Source organism: Ipomoea nil, unplaced genomic scaffold, assembly GCF_001879475.1.
Source record: "Ipomoea nil cultivar Tokyo-kokei standard unplaced genomic scaffold, Asagao_1.1 scaffold2036, whole genome shotgun sequence".
Classification (NCBI taxonomy): Eukaryota; Viridiplantae; Streptophyta; class Magnoliopsida; order Solanales; family Convolvulaceae; genus Ipomoea; species Ipomoea nil.
The window spans coordinates 3,450,102-3,466,284 of NW_017618464.1; the positions used below are offsets into that span (position 1 = coordinate 3,450,102).

Consider the following 16,183-nt stretch of genomic DNA (forward strand, 5'->3'; position numbering starts at 1 on the left):
TTTACCCTAGTCTCCTTCACCTACCTCCCTCGTCTTCAGCACGTCCACCAGATTCGATGCCACCGCCGCCACGAACCCGGCAGTGAAGCTCACCGTCACTTGGGTCCCGAGCCCGTCCTTCATGATTCCTTTTTCCAGGATCGTTTCCTTGAACTGGTCGTAAGATGTCAAATGGTTGGCCATGACTAGCATGGCCCGATTGACGGTGATAGAGGAGTCGCGCCATAGGCTGGTACGGTGACGCTCTCGTTCTTGGTCATTTGGGTTATGGCGTCCACGACGCTCTTGTAGTTGCGCCGCTGGGCGGGTGGGAGACGGTCGTCGGCTTGCATCCGGACGTGTTTCACTCGTCGGAGGTGTTCAGATCGGACCATACATTAAAGACGCTTTTACCCCTTCCATTTAAGATTAATTGGTGAGTTAAAATTTTTCGGTCGCATTTGACCGGCGTGACCAAAATTGATAAAATAAAATTGAATAGTTAAGGTACTAAATTAACAGTTTTGAAAGTCGTGGATTGCAATTAACAATACCAAAATAGTCAGTGGACCAAAATTGAAATTTACTCGCACACAAATTAAAATCTATATGCTACACCATTCAAACTCTTTAAAAAGTTGAATTGTAGTTATATTAGTGCATGCAAACATGCAAACATTTCCAACGTGGGTCAAAAACTACTTAAAAGACTTCCCAAATTTCTTTTTTCCCTACTCAATGGATACATTTCGAATATTAATAAGTTCTGATCTTATTCACTTATTATTCATTTTAAGCGTGTAATATATCAAATTTATCATTTTAACTTAGAATAATCTGAATCTAGTGATCCAAATTGAAAGTGAAGTTCACTCAAATTAATACCTCAAAATGATGGATGTGAATTTATACTTAATTTTCTAACAAAACAAATTAAATTCATATGGGTGTCGAAATATATAGGCTGGTGGTATGGTGATGTGGCATGTGACAAAATCCACCTTAGTTTATCAACAAAATGACAGTCAAATACTTGTTTACAAACAAAAGTTGCATAAGCAATAGTAATGAAATTCCAAATTATTGTGTTATATAATGTAAATCTGTGTTGGCATCTTGCCAATACAAGTCCCCCACAAAATCACATCCTTTTTCCACCGAATTTCCTTAATAGAATATAGGCTAGTATCAAATATTATATTACAGTTGGTCTTTTTCCAGTTAGGGTCATAAAGTGCGATTTATTTAGTGCACACTTTTGAGTTGTAGTTATGAGCTTCCCTCGTCATCTAAAATTATTATACTATTATGTATCGGTTAGTGTTATGTGAAATCATCCTACATGAGACAAATTTTAAATGTGTAAATTTTTTTTTTTGACAAAATTGTAATACTTTTATAATATGGGTCAACAAGTAATAGTTTTTAGTAAAAATATAATGCTTTGTTGACCCAAAAAATAAAAATTAGATTTTATACGAAAAGTATTACATATTTTAAATTTATCTCATGCAATAAGATGGTCTCCCACACAAACCTATGTGATTATGAAAAAGGTAATAATGCAGCATATACAATTTATATATATATATATATATATATATATATATATATATATATATATATATATATATATATATATATATATATAGGAAGAGTTCAGGTGCGGGTATAGCTTCCCGTGCGATTGTGCGGTTAGATTTGAGCCGTTGATCAAATTTAGATCAACGGCTCAAATCAATGAAAATTAAAAAAAAAAAAAAAAAAAAAAAAAAAAAAAAAAAAAAAAAGACGCCCGCGTGTCTGGAAGAAAGAAGTGTAAGCTAAAAATGGCGCACCTTAAGGGATAGAAACACGCACCTTAAGTGTTAGATCTTAAACACAAACTCACGCACATTAAGTACAACACTCACACACATTAAGCACAACATCACGCACATTAAGCACAAAACACACGCACTTTAAATATTAACTCACAGACTTTAAGTTTCAACAACTACTGACATTAAGCACAAATTCACGCACATTAAACACAACATCACGCACATTAAGCACAAACCACATGCACTTTAAGTATTAACTCACAGACCTTAAGTTTCAACTACTGACATTAATCACTAACCTCACACACATTAAGCACAAACTCTACGCACATTAAGCACAAACTCCACTCACATTAAGAACAAATCTCACGCACCTTAAGCACAAAAGTCCACACTTTAAGTTTTAACAACTATTCACGTTAAGCACACAACCCCACGCACATTAAGCACAAACCTCACGCACCTTACGCACAAACCTCACGCATCTTATATACAAAACTCATGCACATTAATCACAGATCCGCTCACCTTAATTTTGACCTAGATGCAAAAATTACAAAATTACCACCGCATTTTTTTAAAAAATTTTGACAATCCTGGACGTTGATTTAAGCGAGATGAATGGCCCAGATTAAACCGCACAACCGCACCTGGGCACCCTAACCGCACCATATATATATATATATATATATATATATATATATATATATATATATATATATATATATATATATATATATATATATATATATATATATATGATCATATAAGAACATGTACTTAGGTGAGAACGTGAGAACACATCATGTGCATCCATCTAATATTTTTTAATGGTCTAGATTAGATTAAGTGTGTGCAAAAGCGCATTAAATGTGTGCAAACACACTAAATCGCGTTTGCACACATTTAATGCGCTTTCGCACTTCGCACACACTTAATCTTATCTAGACCATTAAAAAATATTAGATGGATGCACATGATGTTTGGTCTCATGTTCTCACCTAAGCACATGTTCTCACTGGAACTCTACCATATATATATATATATATATATATATATATATATATATATATATATATATATATATAATAGTATTGAAATCACTTGTTAATTTCCACTCCCTAATATGGAATCTCAAGAGTCAAATTCTACATCGCATCATCGGATCGTGACACCGACTGCTACGCAAATATAAAGAAATACAGTTGCACATTCGTTGCTAATTAGTAATTACGGAGTACAACTTTTGACATAGTGCTAACGGTAAGTACTTGATCCTATAATTGGTATAGACTCAGGTCACAAGATTGCTATCTAATAAGCTAATATGGAGAACGTACCATATGACCATATCTTGAGGGTATTAATTCTCTCCTCGATCTGTTCAGATTCTGATGCGCCGAGTCTCATCATCTCCTTTCAAGTTCACAACATTGAAAGGCTTTTACAACTATAATATAGTATACAAATTGACAATTGACCACTGCATATATATATATATATATATATATATATATATATATATATATATATATATATATATATATATATATATGTATGTATTAAATTTTTTTTAAAAAAAAAAAAAACATATAATAGAGACATGCATATATATCAGATCACCAATCACAATATGTTGATATATAGATGGATGGATGGGAGATAAACACAAAAGCACAAGATTATTGATCATATCTATCAGATCGTCCAAGTGGTGTCTTTAATGGAAGATCAGAGGAATTAGTGCATGCCCCATTGAACTAATTTGCGCACTAAAAGTGATGATGGATGGGTGAGTTTTTTGGTCCACCAATCATAGGATTGCAACATGGTTTTTGACTTCCACTGCTTTACTAATCTCCCAAACATTGCACAAAACTATATATATATATATATGCGAGTTCAGGTGCGGCAGTGTCTTACGGTGCGGCGATTTCTTACGGTGCGGCAACACTAATAGTTCAACAAATATGCACCACGTTAGGAAAATACACCACAAAAAGCAGAGTAAACAGAGCCCTGCATCACCTAACACACACCATTAGGTGTGAGTAAAAACACATACACTGTTCAGAAATACACCATTGGGGGTGGTGAGTTATATGGTGTATTTTTTTTGAATCTGTTGTGTATTTTGTGATGTTTTATTACATTTCATTGTGGTGTGTTTTTGTTACACTGTTGGTGCATATTGTTAACACTGTTGGTGTATTCTGAAATTCCGCATCACGGCAAGACCCCGCCGCATTTGAACTTTATTCTATATATATATATATATATATATATATATATATATATATATATATATATATAAACCTTTACTCCATCTCATCTTTCAACGAACTTTTCCGTACCAGCTCAATTAGTCCAAGCATTTCTGAGCTGGATGGTGCCTTCATTTTTGTGTGGTAGATGAATCCTCCACATACATGAAACTTGTTTCGCTGGCAGGTGCAATATGTGAGTTTGAATCTTACCGTGAGGAGTCGTATCAATTTGTTTCGTTAAACATTAATGTACAAGCATTTTGAAAAGTTTGAGGTCATTGAATTGTAGATAGAATAAATACCTAAAATGGTCCCTCGACTATAGCTAAATTCACAGATTGGTCTTCGACTATTGATTTCAACCAATTAAGTCTTTAACTTTTCAATTTTGACCTAATTTCGTCCTCCATTGAAATGGCCGTCCACTTACTGTGATATCCGAGGACAAAGAGGTAAATTCATAAATACTTACTGCGACGAGCTTTCCGGCGTCTAGAATAGCCTCAAGAAGGCGGCAGCGACGTCGGCGCAGGCCAAGGACATCGAGAGCTCCGTTAGAGAAAAAAGGCTCATCGATCTCTACCAAAAGCTTCAATGACAGAAACAACAAATCAAATATCCCAACGCCGGAAAGCTCGTCACGATCGTGTTCGAAATCAACAATTCCACCCTCCCTTACCCATCCACGCTCCCTGGAGCCTCTCTGCTTTCGCGACGGTCCACCCGTCGAAAAATCCCCCACCACCACCCTTCATCTCAGGCCCGCTAGTCCAAGAACCCGACTGCCCGCCGCCGAATAAATTCTTCCAGTCGAATTCCGACATGCTAAAGCCTCCGGCGAGCACACTAGGCGCGGCGACGCTGGCTCTTGCTCTACACTACGCCAATCTTATAATCGTCATGGAAAAGATGATCCGATCGCCCCAACTCGTCGAAGTTGACGCCAGGGACGATTTATAGACAATGTTACCCAATAGTATCCGGTCGTCGCTCCTGACGAGGCTAAAAGGGGTGGAATTCTCAGCAACCGATTCGGCGCTGGCCGGATAGTGGCGAGAGGCGCTGCAGAAGATATTGGGATGGCTATCGCCATTGGCACACAACATGATCAAATGGCAGAGCGAGAGGATCTTCGAGCACCAAAACCTGTTTCCCAAGACCAACGTTCTCTTGCTCCAAACCTTATTTTTTGCCAACCAGGAGAAAACCGAAGCCGCCATTACCGAGCTTCTGGTTGGCCTCAATTACATCTGTGAATTTACCTCTCTGTCCTCGAATATCACAGTAAGTAGATGGCCATTTCTACGGAGGACGAAATTGGGTCAAAATTGAAAAGTTGAGGACTTAATTGGTTGAAATCAATAGTCCAGGAGCAATTTGTAAATTTAGCTATAATCGATGGACTATTTTGGATATTTACTCTTGTAGATATTCACAGTGAGTAACAAGTGAAACTTTCGAATTTGAAGTGGAGCCTTTTTGACCTGACTCAAGGGATCATAGGCATGCAAATTGAGGTGAGGTCATATATATATATATATATATATATATATATATATATATATATATATGACTAAAAATGTGATTGAAGGTGTCCCTTTCAATTCTGCCATGGCCAAAAAGGGAAGATATGAAAAATTTTCAAAATTGGATCACACATGGATCTTCACAGGAAATAATTAAGTTAGTTATGTGTGTATATATAGGCCCTGATAGGTAAAATAGTTAGCTTATAGATTAATTTTGACTTATTTGATCACTATTATTAACTGTTTGACTTGGTTAAAAAATCAATATAAATGTTTGGTTAATTAGCTTTTTGTAACTCTAAAATGCTAAAATTCAAAAACTGCTCAAAAAAAAATTTTCAATTAGCTTTTTGAGAAAAGAAATCATATCAAACAGCTATTAGCTAACAGTTAAGTGATCAAACACATTTCTACAATCAGTTAATGTTATCAACTAGTTATACACTCTAATTAACTCAATCAACTAACAACCTACCAAACAGGGCCATAGTCTTTTTACTCTTCTCTTTCGGGATACATAAAAAAGACAATAGGCCTTCCCTGTTAAGCATTAATATTTTTTATACTGGGTAACTATGTTTCTAGAGTTCATGTATTAGTTTTAATTGCCATTGAAATTAAAATTTTGGAAAAATTTGATATCAAAAATTTGATAAATGATTTTATATATAAATTAAATATGTATAATGAATGTCACTTTTATGTTAAATTTTGAATTATATTTTTATTTGTTGAATATTTTATGCATTATATTTTGACAAAATTTTTAAAAATAAATATTACATTTTTAATTTATATTTGCATTTATATAATAATTTGTTTTTTTTTTTTTTAAAAAAAAAAACTCAAATTAAACTATTAAACATTACCCCTATTCATGAAAAAAAAAAAATGTTTGGACAACCCCACTCGGTTAGGAGTTGGCTTGGCCTTCTCGATTGAATTATAGACAACTTAGGATGATTTTTATTTTTTATGATTTTTTGTTGGTTAAGATCATGCACAAAGTGACTTTCACTTAAAATGCATTTTTAAATAATATGTGGCGGCATCGTTTTTTTTTTTTTTTTTTTTTTTTTTTTTTTTTATAACTCACAAAGAAAATGGAGGCTGAGTGGATGTTAAGTATGATATGATGGGGCATATAGGAAGGGCCAGGACAGCTTCATTAATCATTACAAAAAATGAGGTTTGTGATTAGCAGAGGAATCTGTGTTTTGGATAGGAAGGCATTTAGTGAATTGAAGATCAAAACATGATCACATGCTGGATATGTACTATTCAGCCTTGCATAGGGGACCAACATCTCATCTATATATATATATATATATATATATATATATATATATATATATATATATATATATATATATATATATTCCCACTCAATAATCTTTCCATTTTTATTAAAGTTTTTTGGTTGTTAGGTATGAGGATTCTAACATGCCGGAATATAATGCAATGAAGTTTGAATTGAACAAGAATCTTGAATATTTTTATATTATATACTCCGTATAATATATGTCTAAAAAATTTATAAGATGTAAATCAATACTTTTGTCATGCTATATGATATATAAGCACACAAGTGTACGTAGTAAATTATATTGGATACTGTTAACATTGATACTAACCATACATATCCAATGCTACACCTTTGTGATTGTATCACATATAAAATATGACATTAGTGTTATTTGAAATAGTAGAAATATTCTCTATTTTTAATCAAAGTTAATTAGAATATAAGATAAAATGGTTAGGTATCATGGTTATTAGATATTTAAAAAAATATATTGACATTTAAAAATAGTGAAGCAAAATTATTATTCTATCTCTATCATTATCATACTTGTACTATTTGACATCATATAAATTCTCTTATAATTATATATTGTGTTTGTCTATTATGTGTTTTAATTTTTTTTTTTTTCAAAACTATTATGTTAGATATCCGCTGGTGAAAAACAAATAATAATCCAATTAAAATAAGATTATTATTTTTTCTGGAAAAAGAAGGGAAGGAAGGATGGAGAATTTGGCTAGTGTTTGGTGTTGGGTTTTTAGCAAGAGTTAAGCAATCACTATTTCCTTAAAACATTATTTGCCACCTCCCAAAAGTGGCCTAGGCTTCCCTACTTTCGTAACTGAATTAGGAAAATTATTATTCTTTTTTTTTTTGGTAAGAAGGAAAATTATTATTCTATCTCTATCATTATCATACTTGTACTATTTGACATCATATAAATTCTCTTATAATTATATATTGTGTTTGTCTATTATGTGTTTTAATTTTTTTTTTTTTCAAAACTATTATGTTAGATATCCGCTGGTGAAAAACAAATAATAATCCAATTAAAATAAGATTATTATTTTTTCTGGAAAAAGAAGGGAAGGAAGGATGGAGAATTTGGCTAGTGTTTGGTGTTGGGTTTTTAGCAAGAGTTAAGCGATCACTATTTCCTTAAAACATTATTTGCCACCTCCCAAAAGTGGCATAGGCTTCCCTACTTTCGTAATAGAATTAGGAAACTCTCACTTATTCGTGCCATGCCGACGCACACGAGCTCAATCTCATTTCTAGTTGGAATTTGATTTGCACCCCCCCCCCCCTCCCCCCGCGCACGCGCATGTGAGAGCCTCTATGCTATACAATTCTACAAGCTCAAAAAGAGCTCTTGTATAAAAAGGGGGGGCAAATCCTCTTTTCAAACCAATGTGGGACAAAAGTTCACTTTTTCCCTTCATTTTTCAAACTTAGTGGGTCTACTTTGAGAATCAATATCTCATTCACCCATTATCCGTTTTGAGCATACAATATATCAATCTCTTCGTCTCACTCGAAGAATCCGAATCCACTTTGACCCGACCCAAATCGGAAATAGATCCCACTGATAATTGTACCACAACATAGCCACTTAACAACCATTTTATGCCATTTTAAGCTTTTTTTTTTCAACATATTATATGTTCTTTTATCCCATGATTGTCTTCATATGGATTCCAACCCCAAAGTGATGTTTTAACTTTTAACTTTTTAATTTAGAAGTTCATGATCTATCTCATTCTCACAATAAAAATCATAGCATTTATTTATTTATTTACGAAAAATTACATTTTTAGTCCTTCAATTGTTTCCAGATATGCATTGTAGTCGCTTGTTGTCAATTTTGTCAAATTAGTCCCTCAAATGTTTCAATTGTAGTCAATGTAGCCCTATGGTCAAATTTGTCACTAACTAGTGTTAAAATCATGGACAATTTGATAATTTCACAAATTACTAAGTTTTACCTCAATTTTCTCCTTCCTCCTGCATTAGCTTTTTCAGATCTGTCACTCACACCAGAATCCATGGTAACCGCAGCGCCAGAAAAAATCATCGCCAGAAGTGATAAGCATAGAAAACCCAGTCGAGCCACCAACCAAGCAATCTTCACCAGAAAAACCCAGTCAAGCCACCACCTTTGCTTGTGTTTCCGGAACTAAAATTTAGAGAGAACTGTCGCATTTGACTCTGAAATTGCGAAGTATTCAGCTGGGGTATGTCAAGTTGGTTCATTGAACCAGGTTGTTGTTTAGGAAGGACTGGAAATGATGATTTCCCAAAAGATGATTGAAGTCTCTGGATCATATCAGTATTAACTTCCTCAGCATTACCACCATTTTTACTCCAAAATTCCAACATCAAATTGGGGGTAAAGCGGGGAAAGGTGGATGCTTTGCTGATATTTTGTTTCTTTTTGTACTTTTTTGTGATCTTTATCTGATTAATTTGTATTTGGTGGTTTCTCCGTAGTTCTACTTTCAGATGTTTCAGTTGAGATATGGAATTTGAGGTAGCTAAAGTTGGCAGTTTCCATTTTTGGGTTTTATGTTGTTCGTGATTTTCACCCTTGATTCTGTGGTGATTGTGCTTATCATGTATATGTGTTGTTGATTCTATACCAGTAATTTCACTAATTTGTTTGGTAAATGCGGATTCAGTAGTTCTGGACTCTTGTTGGAGTTTAGCCAATGCGGGGGATGGAGAAAATTGAGGGTAAAATTTAGTGGGGTGTAAAATTATCAAATTGTCCATGGTTTTAACATTAGTTAGTGATAAATTTGGTTGCAGGATTATATTGGCTACAATTAAAACATTTGAGGGATCAATTTGACAAAATTAACAACGAGGGACTGCATTATATATTTGGAAACAATTGAGGGACAAAAAGTGTGATTTTTCCTTTATTTATTTATTTATTTATTTATTGAGGAGTAGCCCCATCTCAAGTGTCCCACTCTTAAGTCGGGGCCTTTCCAATAAAAATTGGGGTCCTGTGCAATAACTTAATTTGAGGTCTTTTTTTTTAAAAAAAAAAAAAGTAATTTCTATATATAAATAATAGTTGTTCAAAAAGTTGTATCAAAATATAAATATTATATAAAAATATATCTAAAATTTTATTTAAAAAGCGACATGCGCGTGCACATTTAGACGCAAAATCATCCACCAAACTTTTGATATCAACTTCTTCCAAAAGCTCATTTTCAATGGACATTAAACTATTCTATTGAGTCTCTCTTACAACGTAACATACTTGACCGTAAGTAAAATTTAAACAATTTCAACTTTGAAAAACTTCTTTCTGCAGAGGCAATAGTAGCATTTGGAAAACAATCAATCTGTTTTAATGAATTCGATATACTCATTGCCCCTATCTTTTGTTTCGATAAAATCTCTATAAGCAATTTTAGCTCAATATACAATTTATTTTTGTGAGTAATAATGTTTATTATTATTATTATTATCTGTAAACAGGAATTAGTCTCCAACTGTTATCCTGATGTATAGGAGTAGTTAGAGTTCTAATCCTCGTTGTAATCCTGTCTCAACAGTTTGAATCAATCATTCGTAATCTCATCTGGTATCAGCAGACTGGGTTACTCTCTCTCCCCAAAATGTCGACGAATTCAAGCTAGCGTACCGTTACTGCCGCTGTCACCTCCAATTCGCCGGCAACCCCCACCTCCCTATCATCGGCACACCACTTTGTGTCGTTAAAACTAACCACAAGAAACTTTCTATTTTGGAGAACACAAATGATCCCCTTCCTCCGTGGCCAAGGTTTACTTGGTTATGTGGATGGCGAGCTGCCTTGTCCTCCGGTCGTCCTCCCTTCAACTACCGCCGGCGATGAAGCCTCCGACGCCACGGTCTCCACCACCATCCCCAATCCGGCGTACGCGTTCTGGATCCAGCAAGATCAAGCGATCTTGTCGCTCCTCGTCTCTTCCCTTGCAGACGAGGTGATGTACCTGGCGGTGGGGCGCAACACGTCGCGTGAAGTGTGGCTCTCTGTCACAGCGGCACTAGGATCATCCACAAGAGCGCGGTGCCTGAATCTCATCGCTCAGTTTCAGAGCTTACGCCAAGGTGACAGTACGCCGGCCGAATACCTCGGGAGGGCACAGTTGATCGTCGAAGATCTAGCCCTGGCCGGTCGTTCGATGTCCTTACATCATTCGTAATCTCATCATTTTTATCAATATCATCACACTGCTCATTGAGATTTGGGAATTGAATTAAAAAATACAAATAATGGTAATTGCTAATTAGCAGAAGGTCCCGATCGAAGATGCTAATTGTTATTTGAGATTTTGAATTGAAAATTGTCATTCTTGATTAACAATGGTACTTGTCAATCGAGATTTAGGAATTCGGATCGGAACCGCCAAAAGTAGGGAAGGGAATCAAGAGATTAGAAAACACACACACACACACACATATATGTACTCTTTTTTTTTTTTTTTTGGTTTTTAAAATAATTTCCAATTAAGCTCAATTTCACCCTATCACAAATTGGCTCAATCTTTTTGCACTTAACCTGAAATCATGTATACTATACATACATATAATTTTTTTTAAATATGGGGCCCCCAAAAATTGAGGGCCCTGTGTGGTCACACATGTTAGAGCATCCTTATCACTTGGGGATATTAGGGGGAGAATGTAAGAGTGAGTAGGAAAGATAATAATATGGGAGGGGAGGAAAAATAAAAATCAAAACTGATTTTATAATATATATATATATATATATATATATATATATATATATATATATATATATATATATATATATATATATGGTAGGGAATATCCCGACCGACATAGCTCCACCACGACCGAGGAGCCTTTGTCTCTTTCTCCTTGTCTTTGCAGGTAACAGGTCGGGCTCCACGAGAAGAACCCGGTCGTAGATCGACCGGGAGTTGCCCGAGCGACGGTGTCGACCACCGAGCGATAGCCCTTTGGCGAAAGAGCTGACGAAGGACACGTGGCGGCTCTCTACATCGACAGGCAGGGCACCCGGGAGGATGACACGTGGTAGCTACGTGGAGGGCATGCCGAACGGCTGGAATCTTGTCCCCGGCATAGTGGCTATAAATACCCACAGTAGCTACAGTGGAAGGGACTTTTGGACGATCGTTAGGTTGTTGTTAGAGAATCCCGACCGCAGTCAGTCGGTACTCAGAGCAACCAAGTAGATTGTACTTAGGGCCTTTACCGTGATCAATAAAGATATTTACTTGCTTTAATTGGTCTCGTATTGTTATATATTGCTTACGTGTAATTAGCAGTATCATTTTGGCGCCGTCTGTGGGGAACCGTGCAAGAAACCAACGTCTTGACGAGCACCCGATCACCATATCGACATGTATCCGTGGGCACACAACAACTTTGCTGACGACCAGGCGGATGCGGCGAGCTCCTCCGACCACTATGCTACCCAACAACAGGGTCAGACGATGGACCTCAACCTCAACCTCTCGCCACCGCATCCGTCAAATACATACCCGGCCGCCCAGCAGCCGGTGAATTACATACAACCAGGATACCCAACACCCGGTCTGCCATACCAGCAGCAGCCGATGATGTATCCCGCCCAGTATCCGTACCCGGTCCCACCTCCACCGTATGGGTACTGGCCAGGCCAACCAATGTGCTACACTTCCCCGATCGGTTATCCACCGTATACGCCAGCTTATACAGCTCCAGCCGCCGCCCCTCCAGTACAACCGGCCGCCCAAGTAGAGCCGCAGCGTCAGTCCGTGTCCCGGGCTCGACGCTCGGCTCATTCGCGGTTGGGGTCGGGGGGTGCTGATGCGATGGAGGCACCAGCTCAGGCCGTTCAAGCGGAGGACCCTGAAGAAGTTGCCCGAGCGGTAGCTTTTGACCGTCTTCGACCGGAGATGCGCCAACGTTTGGGACCCCAAGACCCGGACCGCGGCACGAAGACATACAAATGCAGGAAGCTAGCCACGAGGCTTCATCCGGGTATAGCGGGTCGAGATCTCACCGGCGGCGACGCGCTCGGGATACAGCCCAAGCCGCTCAAGCCGCCGAGCTCAACGAAACCCGGGGACTACTCTATAACCTCCAGGCGGAAGTTGCGCAGCTCAGGAACGCGTACCCTGGAACACCCCCGGTCAACCAATCAACCTTGCACCAGACGCCTTTCACAGCAGCGGTAATGGCCCAGCCTTACCCGCTCGACTTAAAGGTCTCTGGAGAGAAGAGTTATGACGGACGGGCAGATCCTGAGGCCCACGTGAATGATTTTTTCAGCAACATGATGCTGAAGGGCGTTTCGGACGCCGTGATGTGCAGAGCCTTTTACTCGACCCTCACCGGTCGGGCAGTAGAGTGGTTCCGTACCCTGCCACCGGGGTCGATCGATAAATTTGAGACCCTGGCGATCAAATTTGTGAGGAAGTTCATCACTTCCAAAGTGGTGAGGAAGTCCTACATGTATCTCGAGAAGGCCAAGCAGCTGGAAGGGGAGAGCTTGACCGATTTCCTCATCAAATGGAAAGCGGCGGTCGGGGAGGTCGAGCCTATGGACGATGCGACCGCCACCCACATGCTTCACATATCTCTCCGGGCGGGACATTTGTACCAGGACTTCATCCTACACCCCCCGACCACTTACGAGGAGGCCCTTCGGAGGGTCACAGACTATGCCAACGCCGGCGAGGCGAATGCCGTCAAGCGCTTGCAGGAGGTCGGCTCTTCGTCCCGTAAACCGGCCGGCCGGGCGGAACATAGGTCGGGAGATGACAACCCCCGATCCCGCACCAGGCCTGGAGAATTTACGGCCTTGAACCGATCCGCGACGGAGGCCATGCAATACGCCCAGTCCTGTAATCTCATCAAACTCCCCCATCCCGATCGAGACGGCCCTGACAAGAGTAAGCACTGTGCTTACCATCGATGCGCTGGGCATGACACGGAGGAGTGTACCCACTTGCGTCAATTGTTGGAAGATCTGCTTAACAGGGGAAAATTGGACAAGTGTGTGGGGAAGAGAGAGGAAAACAAAAGGAACACCGATCGGAGGGATCATAGACGTTCCCATCACCGCTCTGATCGATCTGGGCAAGACAAAAGGGATGATCGTCATGACGACCGACGGGACCCCGACCCTCCGTCCGGCAGCCGCCCGTCCGGAAAGCCTACCATCCACGTCATTTTCGGTGGGCTGGAAGATGCTTCCCGACCGCGGGCTAATTGCCCGGTCGCAATAGTAGATTCCCACGGAACCGGGAAGAGGCAGAAGATGGAACCCATAACCTTCACCCTTGAGGACCAACCTACCAGCAGCGATCACGGCATGGAGGCGCTCGTGGTCACGATTGACGTTAAGGGGACAGACGTCCAGAGGGTTATGGTCGACACGGGCAGCAGTGTGAATGTCCTATACTTGGACGTGTTTGAAAAGCTTGGCCTCGACAGGAAGGAGCTGACTCCGGTCGGTGTACCACTGTCAGGGTTTACCGGGGCTCTTATCTACCCCGAGGGAAAAATAACGCTCCCGGTCGAGATCGGCACGCCTCCAAAGTCGATCCAAACGGAGCTGGAATTTGTTGTGGTCAACCTCCATTGCGTCCACAACATTATCTTGGGCCGACCCGCCATTATGAAGATCGGTGGGATAATTTCTATGCCCCACCTGTGCATGAAATTCCCCACCCCCAGCGGGGTCGGCGTGGTCCGTGGCGATGTCCAGTCCGCCCGGAAGTGTTACACCCGAGCGGTCAATAGACGTGACTCCGGTCCATCTTCCCGGGTGAACACCATAGCCAAAGAGGAGGCTAAGGAACGGAAGGAGCAGCCTGAACCTTCCGAAGAAATTGAAGAAGTTCCCCTGTCCGAGGACCGCCCGGACAGGAAGATAAAGATTGGACGAGCCCTCACCCCCGAGATTCGAGCGGAAGTTCTGACCGTGCTCCGGGAGTATGCTGATATCTTTGCATGGGGGCCTGAAGACATGCCCGGGATCGATCGGTCGGTCATCTGTCACAAATTGGCCGTCGATCCGGTAGCTAGGCCGGTCGTCCAAAAAACCCGGCACCTTTCCTCCGATCGCCGCGAGTTTGTAAGAGAAGAAGTCAAAAAGATGGCGGCGATCGAACACATCCGTCCGGTAGTCTACCCCGAGTGGGTGGCAAATATCGTTTTAGTTCCTAAGCCCCCAGCCTGGAGGATGTGTATCGACTTCACGGACCTCAACAAAGCCTGTCCGCTCGACCCGTATCCTCTACCGAGCATTCATCAGATGGTCGACGAGACGGCTGGGGCCGAGTTAATGAGCTTCATGGATGCCTTCAAGGGGTACCATCAGATCATGATGCACCATGAAGACGAAAGTAAGACAGCCTTCGTGACCCCGGATGGGCTGTATTGTTACCGAGTGATGCCGTTCGGCCTCCGGAATGCAGGAGCGACCTACCAAAGGATGGTCAACATGCTCTTTGCTGATCTACTGGGCCGAACGATGGAAGCTTACATCGACGATATGTTGGTCAAGAGTCGGGACCGATCCGACCACACTCGGGACCTTCGGGAGTGCTTCCAGATCATGAGGAAGTACCAGTTGCGGCTGAACCCGACCAAGTGCACATTCGCGGTTCAGACCGGCAAGTTCCTCGGCTATATGATGACCAAGAGAGGAATCGAGCCTAACCCGGCCAAAGTAAGAGCGATTCTGGACATGCAGCCACCTTCCACCGTTCGGGAAGTCCAGCAATTGACCGGTCGGTTGGCAGCCCTCAGCCGGTTCCTCTCCAAGCTAGCCGAGCGCGCTTTACCTTTCTTCAAGGTATTGCGAAAGGCTAATGGATTCGTCTGGGACGAAGAATGCCGAGCGGCTTTTGATGAGCTGAAGGAATACCTCATGTCACCGATCGTGCTCTCAAAGCCTGAGCTCGGGGAAGAGCTAGACGTGTACCTCGCCGTGTCCGATCGCGCAGTAAGCGCAGTGTTGTGCCGAACCGATCCGGAAGGGGTCCAGCGACCGGTGTACTATGTAAGCCACGCGCTACATGGTCCCGAGCTCCGGTATTCCCGGCTAGAGAAGGTCGTCTATGCCTTATACATTGCCGCAAAGAAGTTGGCTCCCTACTTCCAAGGTCGAGCGATTCGCGTGTTGACCGATCAGCCGATCGGGCCAGTCCTCCGAACTGCTTCATCGTCCGGCCGCCTAGTCAAATGGGCGTTAATGTTGACCCAGTACGCGATCGAGTACCGACCGAGACCGGCTAT

General features: G+C 40.6%; 1 long non-coding RNA gene across 1 annotated transcript; it reads right to left on the reverse strand.

Moving 5' to 3' along the window:
- Positions 1–28: 28 nt before the first annotated feature.
- On the reverse strand, positions 29–10,620 carry LOC109147896. The gene is made up of 3 exons (XR_002048722.1): positions 10,608–10,620; positions 9,061–9,065; positions 29–325 (listed from the first exon to the last, which is right to left on the reverse strand). It is a non-coding gene; the product is annotated as an uncharacterized LOC109147896 (long non-coding RNA).
- Positions 10,621–16,183: the final 5,563 nt, after the last annotated feature.